Source organism: Rousettus aegyptiacus, unplaced genomic scaffold, assembly GCF_014176215.1.
Source record: "Rousettus aegyptiacus isolate mRouAeg1 unplaced genomic scaffold, mRouAeg1.p scaffold_m13_p_7, whole genome shotgun sequence".
Classification (NCBI taxonomy): Eukaryota; Metazoa; Chordata; class Mammalia; order Chiroptera; family Pteropodidae; genus Rousettus; species Rousettus aegyptiacus.
Genome location: NW_023416310.1, coordinates 10016782 through 10026401, shown reverse-complemented (window position 1 = coordinate 10026401; position 9620 = coordinate 10016782). Strand labels below are relative to the sequence as shown.

The 9620-nt window shown below is 54.3% G+C and overlaps 1 pseudogene; it reads right to left on the bottom strand.

The window, feature by feature from the left end:
* Positions 1-3589: 3589 nt before the first annotated feature.
* Positions 3590-4977, bottom strand: LOC107510823 (annotated as a pseudogene).
* Between the last annotated feature and the right edge of the window lie 4643 nt (positions 4978-9620).

Below are 9620 nucleotides of genomic sequence, written 5' to 3'. Positions count from 1 at the left end.
GAGCTACAGGAGTGTGAGTAAAGCCTGACTATTCTTTAACGTTATCTTAGCAACGGAATAAAAGAATAAGAAAAAAAATGACGAAGACAACACAAGCCTTGAATTCGTCTGTCTCTTGGCGAAACATCTGTCTCACTGAATTTTTTTAAAACAGAGCACAAGAGAAGGGAGGCACATTAAATTTTGGAGCCATAACTGGGAGAGAACAGCTGGACTGTGTGTGCATGCGCGGGAGCTCTGAGCCTGGGCTTCCGGAAGCGGATAAGTGTGTGTAGATATTACATAAAATGTCCACACACATAGGAGACTTCCAGAAGTGTGCGTACACGTCTTTATATACACATGTACACGTGTGTATGTAGGGCCACAAGATACTCAGCCTGGGAAGACAGTCTCACGTGCCTCAAGAAGTTCATGATGGTGCTGGAGTTTCCTGGGATGACCAGGACCAAAGCCACTGCAGCGGTGAACAGCAGAGCTGGAGCCGGTGTGAGACGATGCGTGTGAACCATGGTCAGAAGTCGGGGCTGGGAGCAAAGCCAGGTGTCAGGCAGCCGCCAGGGGAGCCGCAGCGTGTGTCTGTCCCGGGAAGCCACCAGCCCTCGTCCCCTACTAAACTCTCTCTGGACACCAGTGTGCCCAACCTAACAGTCCCCAGGCCCCACGGCTTTCAGATGCAGGGCTGTGGCTCACCTGGGGTGGCCAGGCTCAGGGTGCAGGTTTGGGTTCCTGTCCCTCCAGGCCAGCCAAGGCTCAAACAGCTTAGGATGTGGGGCTGGATTGTGGGGAGCTGACGCAGAGACCAGGCCAGGTCTTTTTGACTTTCTACTGCTCACCCCCAGGACAGAAAAAGAGACAGGGCAGGGGGAACGGGAGCGGGGAGAGGGCCGAAAGCTATGGATGGAGCACCGAGGGGGGTCGCGGGCTGTTGTGGTAAGGCCGTATTATTGGTCATCAAATACTCGCTCTCCTCACCTCTACGGTTTCTCATTCGTTGATGTTGGGCTTGGCCAACGAAATGCAAGCAGGAGTGACACAGCACGGCTCTACCTATGGTTGTGTGGTTGGGCCTGATCTCTGGAGCCCCTGCACCTGCCACGGCAAAACATGCCCCAGGAGTCACTGCCGCTTTGGCCTGGGTCCCTGAGAGGAGAAAGGATTCACGGTCGGAAAGAGAAGATCCGAACACAAGCCCAGCCTGCAGCAAGGGCAATATCAAATGTTTGCTGTTGTAAGCCCTGAGATTTAGGGGTTGTCTGCCGTTTAGCATTACTGTAGCAAAAACTAACAGTGTTACAGAGAGTGCCCCCAGGAAGAGGCCAAGAAGGTACACATTGGCGCTGCGACTGTCACTCCTCCCGCTGCCCCCCACCACTGGTGTGCACAAACATGCCCGTCACCTACAACCTTTGTAGGGTGGCCCAGTACAGTGATCTCCCAAAATCTAAAAAGTGAAGGGACTGGATTTCAAAAGGAGAGGCATGGAAGGCTTGAGCCCCGTTCTCGGAAGAGAGGGTGACATCTTAGAGGGGAAGTCCTGCTTCGAGCTAAACACCAAAGCTTCTGGTAGGAGAAGGCACCCCGTCTGCAGCCCCAACACCCCGCCCGCAGCCCCAGCACCCCGCCTGCAGCCCCGGCACCTTGCCAGCCCAGACCCCCTCTCTCACCACGTGGCCCTCTCTCTCGCAGCCACGTAGCACACACGGCTTCTGCTGAAAAACGTCCCATTGGCAGAGCTGAATGTTGAGAGTGTGACAGCGAAGGGCGCCCGCCAGGCCCAGGCCCCCAGAACCTCGTTCCTGGGACGACAGAAGGATCAAGGAAGGGAAGTCTGGCAGCAGCCTGGCAGACCGCTGCAAGGCCCCACTTGGAAAGGGAGCGAGCAAGACGTCAGAGGCAAGTCGAAATACACATGGGGCATTATCCTTCCCCATCCTGAACGTCTGCCCGGTGGCCACATCACGTGACTCACTCACCCCCAGCTCACAGCCTTAGTATCGGAGGAAAGGATCTCATTGGGTGACAACGCCAGTAGGTAACTGATGTTGACCGGGATGTACAGGCCAGTGACAATGGAAACAGAGAACATCAGTGCCCACACCAGGTTCCGCTGCAGAGGCAGAGGGAAGAGGCCATGCGTTAAGCAGTGAGGTCCTTCTCAGGCCCCCAGAGCAAGCTCGACAGCGCAGCACTGAGCTGGGGACCCTCGGGCTGTGTGCCCCTTCTCCATGGGCTCAGAGTCCCTGGGCATGGACACGCGAACAGGGCGACGTGCTGGGAGACCACTAACCAACCAGAACGGTGGAGGTACAGAGGGGCTGACAGGGGTGGGAAGGGAGAGGAGCCATCGCCAAACTTCCAGAATGATCAGGGCCTTACGCTGGGCTTTCCTTGAAGAATGAAAGTGATTGGGGCAGGTGGGAAGGGGAGGGAGTTCCAGCAGTAAACAGCAAGTGCGCAAACTAATTCTCACGGACCAAAGCCAGCCCGTCGCTTATTTTTGTAAATAAACTTTTACTGCGACACGGCCACACTCATTGGTTTACTGATGGCCATTTTCATGCTACAAGAGTTGAGTCGTTGTGCCAGAGACTGTTGGGCCTGCAAAGCCTAACATATTAAGTCTCCGACCTTTTGTGGGAAAAGCTTGCCAATCCTGTCTCTGTGGCATGGAAGCTTGTCGCACTTGTCTTTGGGCCCATGGCTCTTTCCCTGGAGCAGCTCCGAACCCAGGGCCTGGATTCAGAGAGAAAGGGGTCTCATTCCTGTGAACATAGTGAGCCGATGCCCCTGCTCTGTGGTCCCCACCCCACCCCAGAGCCAGCCTAGCACACACTAACCATTTACCTGAAAATACAACTGTGCACCTGTTTACGGTACTCAGAGCTCTGGGCAGCGCCCACAGTGATGGTACCATTCCATCCTCCAAAGGCCTGTGAGGTAAGTGGGGCAGTCCCCGTGACCCCGTGTTAGAAACAAAGAGCGGAAGCAGAGGCATTAACGTATGAACAAAAACCAGGTCCCGGAACTCCTGGCTCTCTCTGCGCTCTGACTTCAGTCTTCAAGCTCCTCTTCTCCTCCGACCATCTCCCAAACCCCCTCCAGGGAGCCTTTGCTGAGAGCCGAGAGCTGCCAACCCAAGGGACAGAGAGGAAAACACTGGCAGTTCTCGTCCTATGAGAATTTAAAACTCCTGCAGGGGAACAGGAAAACAAATAGCGTCCTCTGCAAATATATTTATAGCAAGGAGTTAATATTCCTAAGATTCCGAATGTTCCAAATGCCTCCCAAGGGGCCCTGCAAATCCATCCCCCGCCAGGGCAATGACTAGCTCGCCCCAGGTCCATAGGTGGGTGAGCCGGGCAGGACTGGCCCCTTTCCCTGCCCCAAACCATTGCTGCTATGTCCTGCAGTGGCTCCCATGCCTTGGCAAGTCTAAATTAAGTATCTACTAAAATGTTCCAGAGAGAATAATCCTGGAGATATTGAGCCGAGTTATCAAGCATGGCCTCTTACTAGCAGCGTGACCTCGAAATCACTTCCCCTTTCTAAACCTCAGTTTTCCCACATGGAAAATGAGATGATGTCTACTTCACAGGGCAGCAAAATGAGACCCTGGGGACACTGCGAAGTTCAGAGATGCTATGAAGTTCTCTGCTTACTTGAGAAGTTATTTATAGAACCCCATAAACTAGTCAAAGTAGACAGTGGCTGGCATTCAGGTCCCGTGAGTACTGGAAGGGAGCCCCTGTCTTCAGCCAGTTTCTCATGGTTTTGGTTAACTCAGATAACAATAACTGGAGCCGCTGATGCTCAGAGATTTCGCACCCCCGAAGCGGCGTCATGGACTCACCTGTGGATTCTTGAGCTCCTGCATCACAGAGCCGAGGCTATTCCCCTCATCAGAGGACCACAAGCCCTGGGACAAGGCCATGCCGATTTGTCCAGGCTGCCGGGTCGTGTTGTGAAAGGTGGACAGAGGGCTTCGGTGTGGCCTCGGCCCTGGCCCAGCAGCACCACGCCACGCCCAGCGATGACCAGCAAGGAGAACACTTTGGCAACTGTGCACACGTTTGTCAGGGAGGTGGCCGGCCGCGAGCTCCAGCAGTCAACCGGCACCAGCAGCAGGATGCAAGTGGCAGCCACACCCTTGAGCACAGCCTGGGGCAGTGAGGAGCGGCCAGGGTAGGGTACAAGGGAGACACTGCATACTCGGCAGGGCTCAGAGAGGTAGCCGCGATGTGTAGATGACCAGGAAGGCTGGCAAGGAGCCGAAGGTTCGCAGGATGTACGTATACTCCCCCGCCAGATTCCGGTACCAGGGCTCCCAGCTCAGTGTAGCACAGGGCACCCAGCAAGGCCAGGAGGCCACAGACTGCCCAGACCACAGGACTGGCTCTAGGGCTGCCCATGTAGACCAAGACCCCCTGTGGTGACGTCAAGATGCCAGAGCTGCTCACACAGCCAGTGACCACGGACGCGGCGCTCCAAAGGCCCATCTCCCTGCGTGGCCTCAGCCCCCACCACCGGGCTGCTGCCCTGCCACCCGCTCGCCTGAGATCAGATAACTGCAGCCCTCTGGGTGAGAAAATTTAAACTCACCTCCTAATGGTATAGCCATCTCTTCCAAACAAAACGATCTCTGTAAATAACTCAGTCTCTTCAGGTAAACACGGAGTTGTTCGCATTTCCTCTCTAACTCTACTCCTCCCCCAAACGGCATCTGCATCCGCGCGTGGGGTCTTAGGTGACTGCGTACCAGTGGGAGCAAAGGGCCTTACGAGCGTGATAAAGAACACTGTTCTGCCTCTGGGTGCAGCACAGTGCTCAGCTCGGGCGACCTTCCAGCCTGCTCTGGCTCAGGCAGGTCCCGGACGGCCTGCTCTCACTGATTCACACCCGCCTCGTTAACTCTGGTGCAGAACCTTCAGGATGCCGGCCGCAGCTTCCATCTGGCCGGCCGCTCAGGCTGGCCATCCCCCCGGCCACTGTGGCGACACCTATGGTGGCCTGCCAATCCCACCACCCCTCCCCCCTGCGCCCCGCAACTACCAAGCACATCCTGCTGTGAAGCTTGCAAGAACATCTAGGTCTTTTCCATTGAATGTAGAGACCCGGGGAGCCCCAGCTCAGGTCCTGCCTCTAAACAACTATATCACGTGGACATTTGCAGGGTCTGTCCTTATGTGTCAGGGTCACCCTGCACACCAATCTCTTCCCACAGTTCCAACCAGGGGGTAAGGGAGAAACGAACCCCTCTGCTTTTGATTTGCCCCTCAGTCTACTTATCTATGCAACACCCCACCCGACGTGGGACAGGAAGAGGAAATCCAAACACACCTCTTGCTTCTCCTATTCGTCCATTATCCTTCTTACATCCCACCAGGCCAAAGAGGTCAGCTTTCTACTTTCAGCCTAGGGGAAACCCCTCTTATATCACGTCCCCCTTCTTCACTAGGGCAGGAGGCCTTGAGCGGGGGCTGCCATGGACAGAATGGAAGCCCCACTTCTGTATGGGAGAAGCTCTGGGGTGAGTCCATCAGGCTTGACCCTTGAAATGAGAGCCAAGGACATCCAAAATGTAGAGGTTCCCGAAGGCATTGCTTTCAGATCCCCAAACACTACCCTCGGCTCCCACAAACCAACAAGATCATCAACGGGCCCGGGGTCCCCATTTTGTGCTGCTCGGAGGCGAAAATGGCAGCCGGTCTGATGAAGGATAGGCTAGCTACTAGGATAACAATACTTCCGTTTTGGTAAAATTAAAGAAACAGGAAAAAACCAAAATGAAACCAAAAAAAAAGAAAAGAAAAGAAAAACAGTAAACAGAGGTGAATTTGGTTAAACCACGTGTCCACAAAACCTCTGTGTCTAACTCTCCTTTGTGGCGTCATGGCAGTCCCTAAAACCAGACCATCGGGGGTGAGAGAGAGGCCGGGCTGGAGCTGGCCCCCATCTGTGGTCACAGGCTGGTGGTGCCAGCCACCTGAAGCTCTGCTCCTGGCCTTCCCAGGCTGCTGCCGCCGGGGCCATACTTCAGTGGCGTTTCTTAGCACTCTCCAGGCCTCACTGCTTACTGGGTTTCCGCCTCCGTTTGGAAGGGACGTGGGCCACAGAGCCAGCTGTGTCAGCTCAGCCAAAGCAGATGGGATGGACTAGTTCTAAGAACTAGTATGGCTGAGCTCAGAGAAAAATAATCGCAGTCTCCAGACGTCTGCAGGACGCTAGGCAGGGGCAGTGACTTGTTACTGAAGCCCCTGCTTCCTAGGCCTGGCTCCTCAAACCTCCCTTTGAGCAGGGCTACTCTCTGAGACCAAAGGAGCAAGGCTGTCCCCTAAGTGCCTGCAGCTAGGAAGCTGGCCTGTGTATGTACGGGGGGAGGGGGTATGCGAAGAAGGTTAAGGGTTTCAGCCGGAGCCTGACTCCAGGCACGCGCTCCTGGTCCCCGGCCTGCTGTCGTAGGCGGTTTCTCCCAGCACGCCCCCTCCCCAACCAGGTTATTCCATTTTTCTTTCCCTCACTTGGAAAAACTTAGTCTTTCTTGGCCTGACCATGCCTTCAGGAATGCGGGCCCAAGCGCACTGCTCAGAGGCAGCCCCTCCTATCTGTGGTCACGAGGAGCCTTTCAGGAATCGGTGGGGCCCCACGTGCCCAGGCTCAGGTGAGGCTTCCAGGTGAAGTGGAATGGGGCAGCCCAGGGACCAGCACTGGTCTTTTGACACCCGGACAATATTGGAGCCTGTTTTATCCTAGAACAATCCTTTCAAGAACACCCTAGGACATGCGCGGTGGGAACAGGATCCAGCCTCAATATCTTAAGGCTCTGTGTCCCTATAGGCCCATGAGACAGCAGGTGAGCGGGACGGTCAGGTCACAGATTTCAAGGAGGCCCTGGCTCTTCTCTGGGTCTTGCCATCCGCATGTGTCCGAAGTGGGTACAACTGGCCTCTGTGTCTCTATGCTTGGGGGAGTCAGGGTAAAGAAGAAGCAACTCCTGCCCTCCCTACTGAACACACGAGGGAGACCTCAGAGCAGAGGCAAGGAGGCCCAAGGGCCTGAGGGTCGGCTTGGTGCTGATCCCCCACCCCTCACCCCGCTGACCCCACTTCCACCCCCCGCTAGAGGGCAGAGCACAGGCAAAGGCTCAGAGTGGACCTGGAGCCTGGACTGTGAGCTGCTGCCCTCTAGTGGGCCCAGAGGGAGGGAAAGAGAGAGAACTGGACAGAGAGGAGAAAGAGGGGGCGGAGGGAGGGAGGAGGGAGAAAGGCCTGAAAGCAGACGGGGTGGAGGAGGGTGGAGCTTGCTGAAGAGGAGAGGCCTCCGAGCGTGGGCGCCCCTCCCCGGGCAGGGCTGTTTCTCACCCCGCATTCAGCGTTTCCACCTGATTTGTGCACCACTGAGAGCTCCATCAGGTTGTGCGTGACCAGAGCTCTCACCCCGCTCCAGGAGCTCCACAGAAGATGGGAATTCCTGAACCCACTGATTTTGGCTGGTCTTACCCAGATGCCTCCTCTTGCAAAGCCCTTCTGGGGACCAGCCACCAGGTGTCATCTCTCTCTGACTCCAACTGGCCGGTCGATTCCTCTGACCTCCATTCCGCTTTTCTGTTTTTGCTAAATCTGTATTTCTGTCCTTCACCTTCCTCCAGAGCTTCAGACCTATACACCCGGCTGTCCACTGAATGCCCCACACACCTGCCCCTTTAACCCCTCAATCTCAACCCATCCCAGAGAAAACTCATCACCTTCCCCAAATCCATGCTTCCTGTGGGCCCTACAATGTTTCTTCACTGTGACGGCCGCTTTGGAGGACCGCCAAGTTGTCTCGAGGGCCGCCTGAGAATGATGGCTGTATCCCCACAACTGCTGGGGTGCCGCCAGCAGACAGCCCTCTGTGCCAGTCTCCCTCAGGGGTTTCCTCATACGCAGGGAGCCACCTCCCCTGAGACCACTCCTTCCTCAGGGTTTGCATCCAAAGACCGACCAGTGTGGGAACACGAAGGCCAGCCCCGTTCCCCAAGTCGTGGCAGCTCTGCAGGGCCATCCCCTAGGGGCAGCTGAGCTCTCTGCTGAGGCTGCCTTGTGCCTCAACTCCCTGCTCCAAATCCTGCTTCCTTCCCTTCCCTCCCACAGGGATCCCAAGAGAATCGCCTAATCAACCTTTGGAATGTGAATCTCTGTCTCCAGAGACCCCTTTCCAGGGAATGCAATCTGTAACTCTTGGTCACCAGAGATCAAACTCTGAGTCATGGCTGACATCTCCTTCTCCTGGCCCACAACCAGGAGGACCAACCCAGTCCTCCTTGCCGTGGGTCACAGATCCATCCACGCCCCTCAGACCTGCTGCTACCACCCCACGTTCTCAACCTCAGTTCTCATCCTCAGTTCCTTCAGGACGAGGAGCCACGTTCACCTGCCAGAGCATCACTCTCCTCTCCAAAGCTGCAGCTGAACTCAAGCCTGAAAGCCTCACTCAGAGCCCCCCAGGATCTGAGCCAAACGATGCTCACTTGACCCCCCACATCCTCCCTGGGACGCCCAGTCAGGCCCCACCACACTCCCAGAGCAGGCCAGCCAGGGGGACGTCCCCAGTGTTAGAGAGCAAAGCTGGTGACGCCAGCTTTAGAGCAGACCGGTTGTCCGTGGAGACAGGATGGCATCTCTCCCTGTGCGAGGCTCACACGCGAGAGGTTGCTCTCTGGGCCGTGATGACCAGCGGTGGTGAGCGGCGCCAGGATCCGTGAGTCACAGAGAGAGATGGGTCACTGCACAAAGGCAGTAACTCAGGATTGTCCAGCCTCGCCTGCCCCCCACACAACCCCCAGGGCCCGAGGGACGGCCTGGGACTCGCCTGCGCCTGTGAGAAGTGAGGGTGAGGCCGGGCGCTCTGCTCTGCCAAGCGACTTCCTTGTCTTACATCACTGAGCTATATAGAGTCTGATTCGGTGGCATTGACTAGGTAATACATTGATCTGATTATCTCTTATGTGAAATCAAGCCCATAAATGCCATTTACTCTTAGACTCGGAAATTTTTATTCCTTTTTATATTTTTAGGTGTTTTTTAATTTTTTTTTAGTTTCTAGCATTTGGAGGTTTTTTAATTTTGTTTTTATCTTGCCATTTACACTGTGTATTTAAAAGAACAATGTACGTGCCCTTTGCTCTGTAAGGTTTGAAAAAGCATTTAGACAAAACTATAAAATTCTGCCCTTTGAAAAATTAATATACATTTTCACCTTCATAAATTGTAAAGGCTTTTGTTTTAAAATGAAAAAAAAAAGATGCATATACACAAATCTTAACTTTCCTTTCAAAAAAAATGCTTCATTTAGAAGTGATTTTCAGAGTTATGTGCTTTTTCCATTATTTATTTAATTCTTCATGTTTCTAAATATTTCAGATTTATTGCCAAGAACTCTGATTCCATATTAAAATGAGGGATCTGAGTGATCCTTTTAAGGAACACACAGTCATATTCTTTCATTGTTCACATAGAAAATGCATCCAAATAGAAGTGCTTTAAATCAATTAGCAACCAGACCCATATTCAGTACGATCCCATTTGTTCTGCACATATGTACACACACACACATACAAGCATACATGTTTGCACATGCTC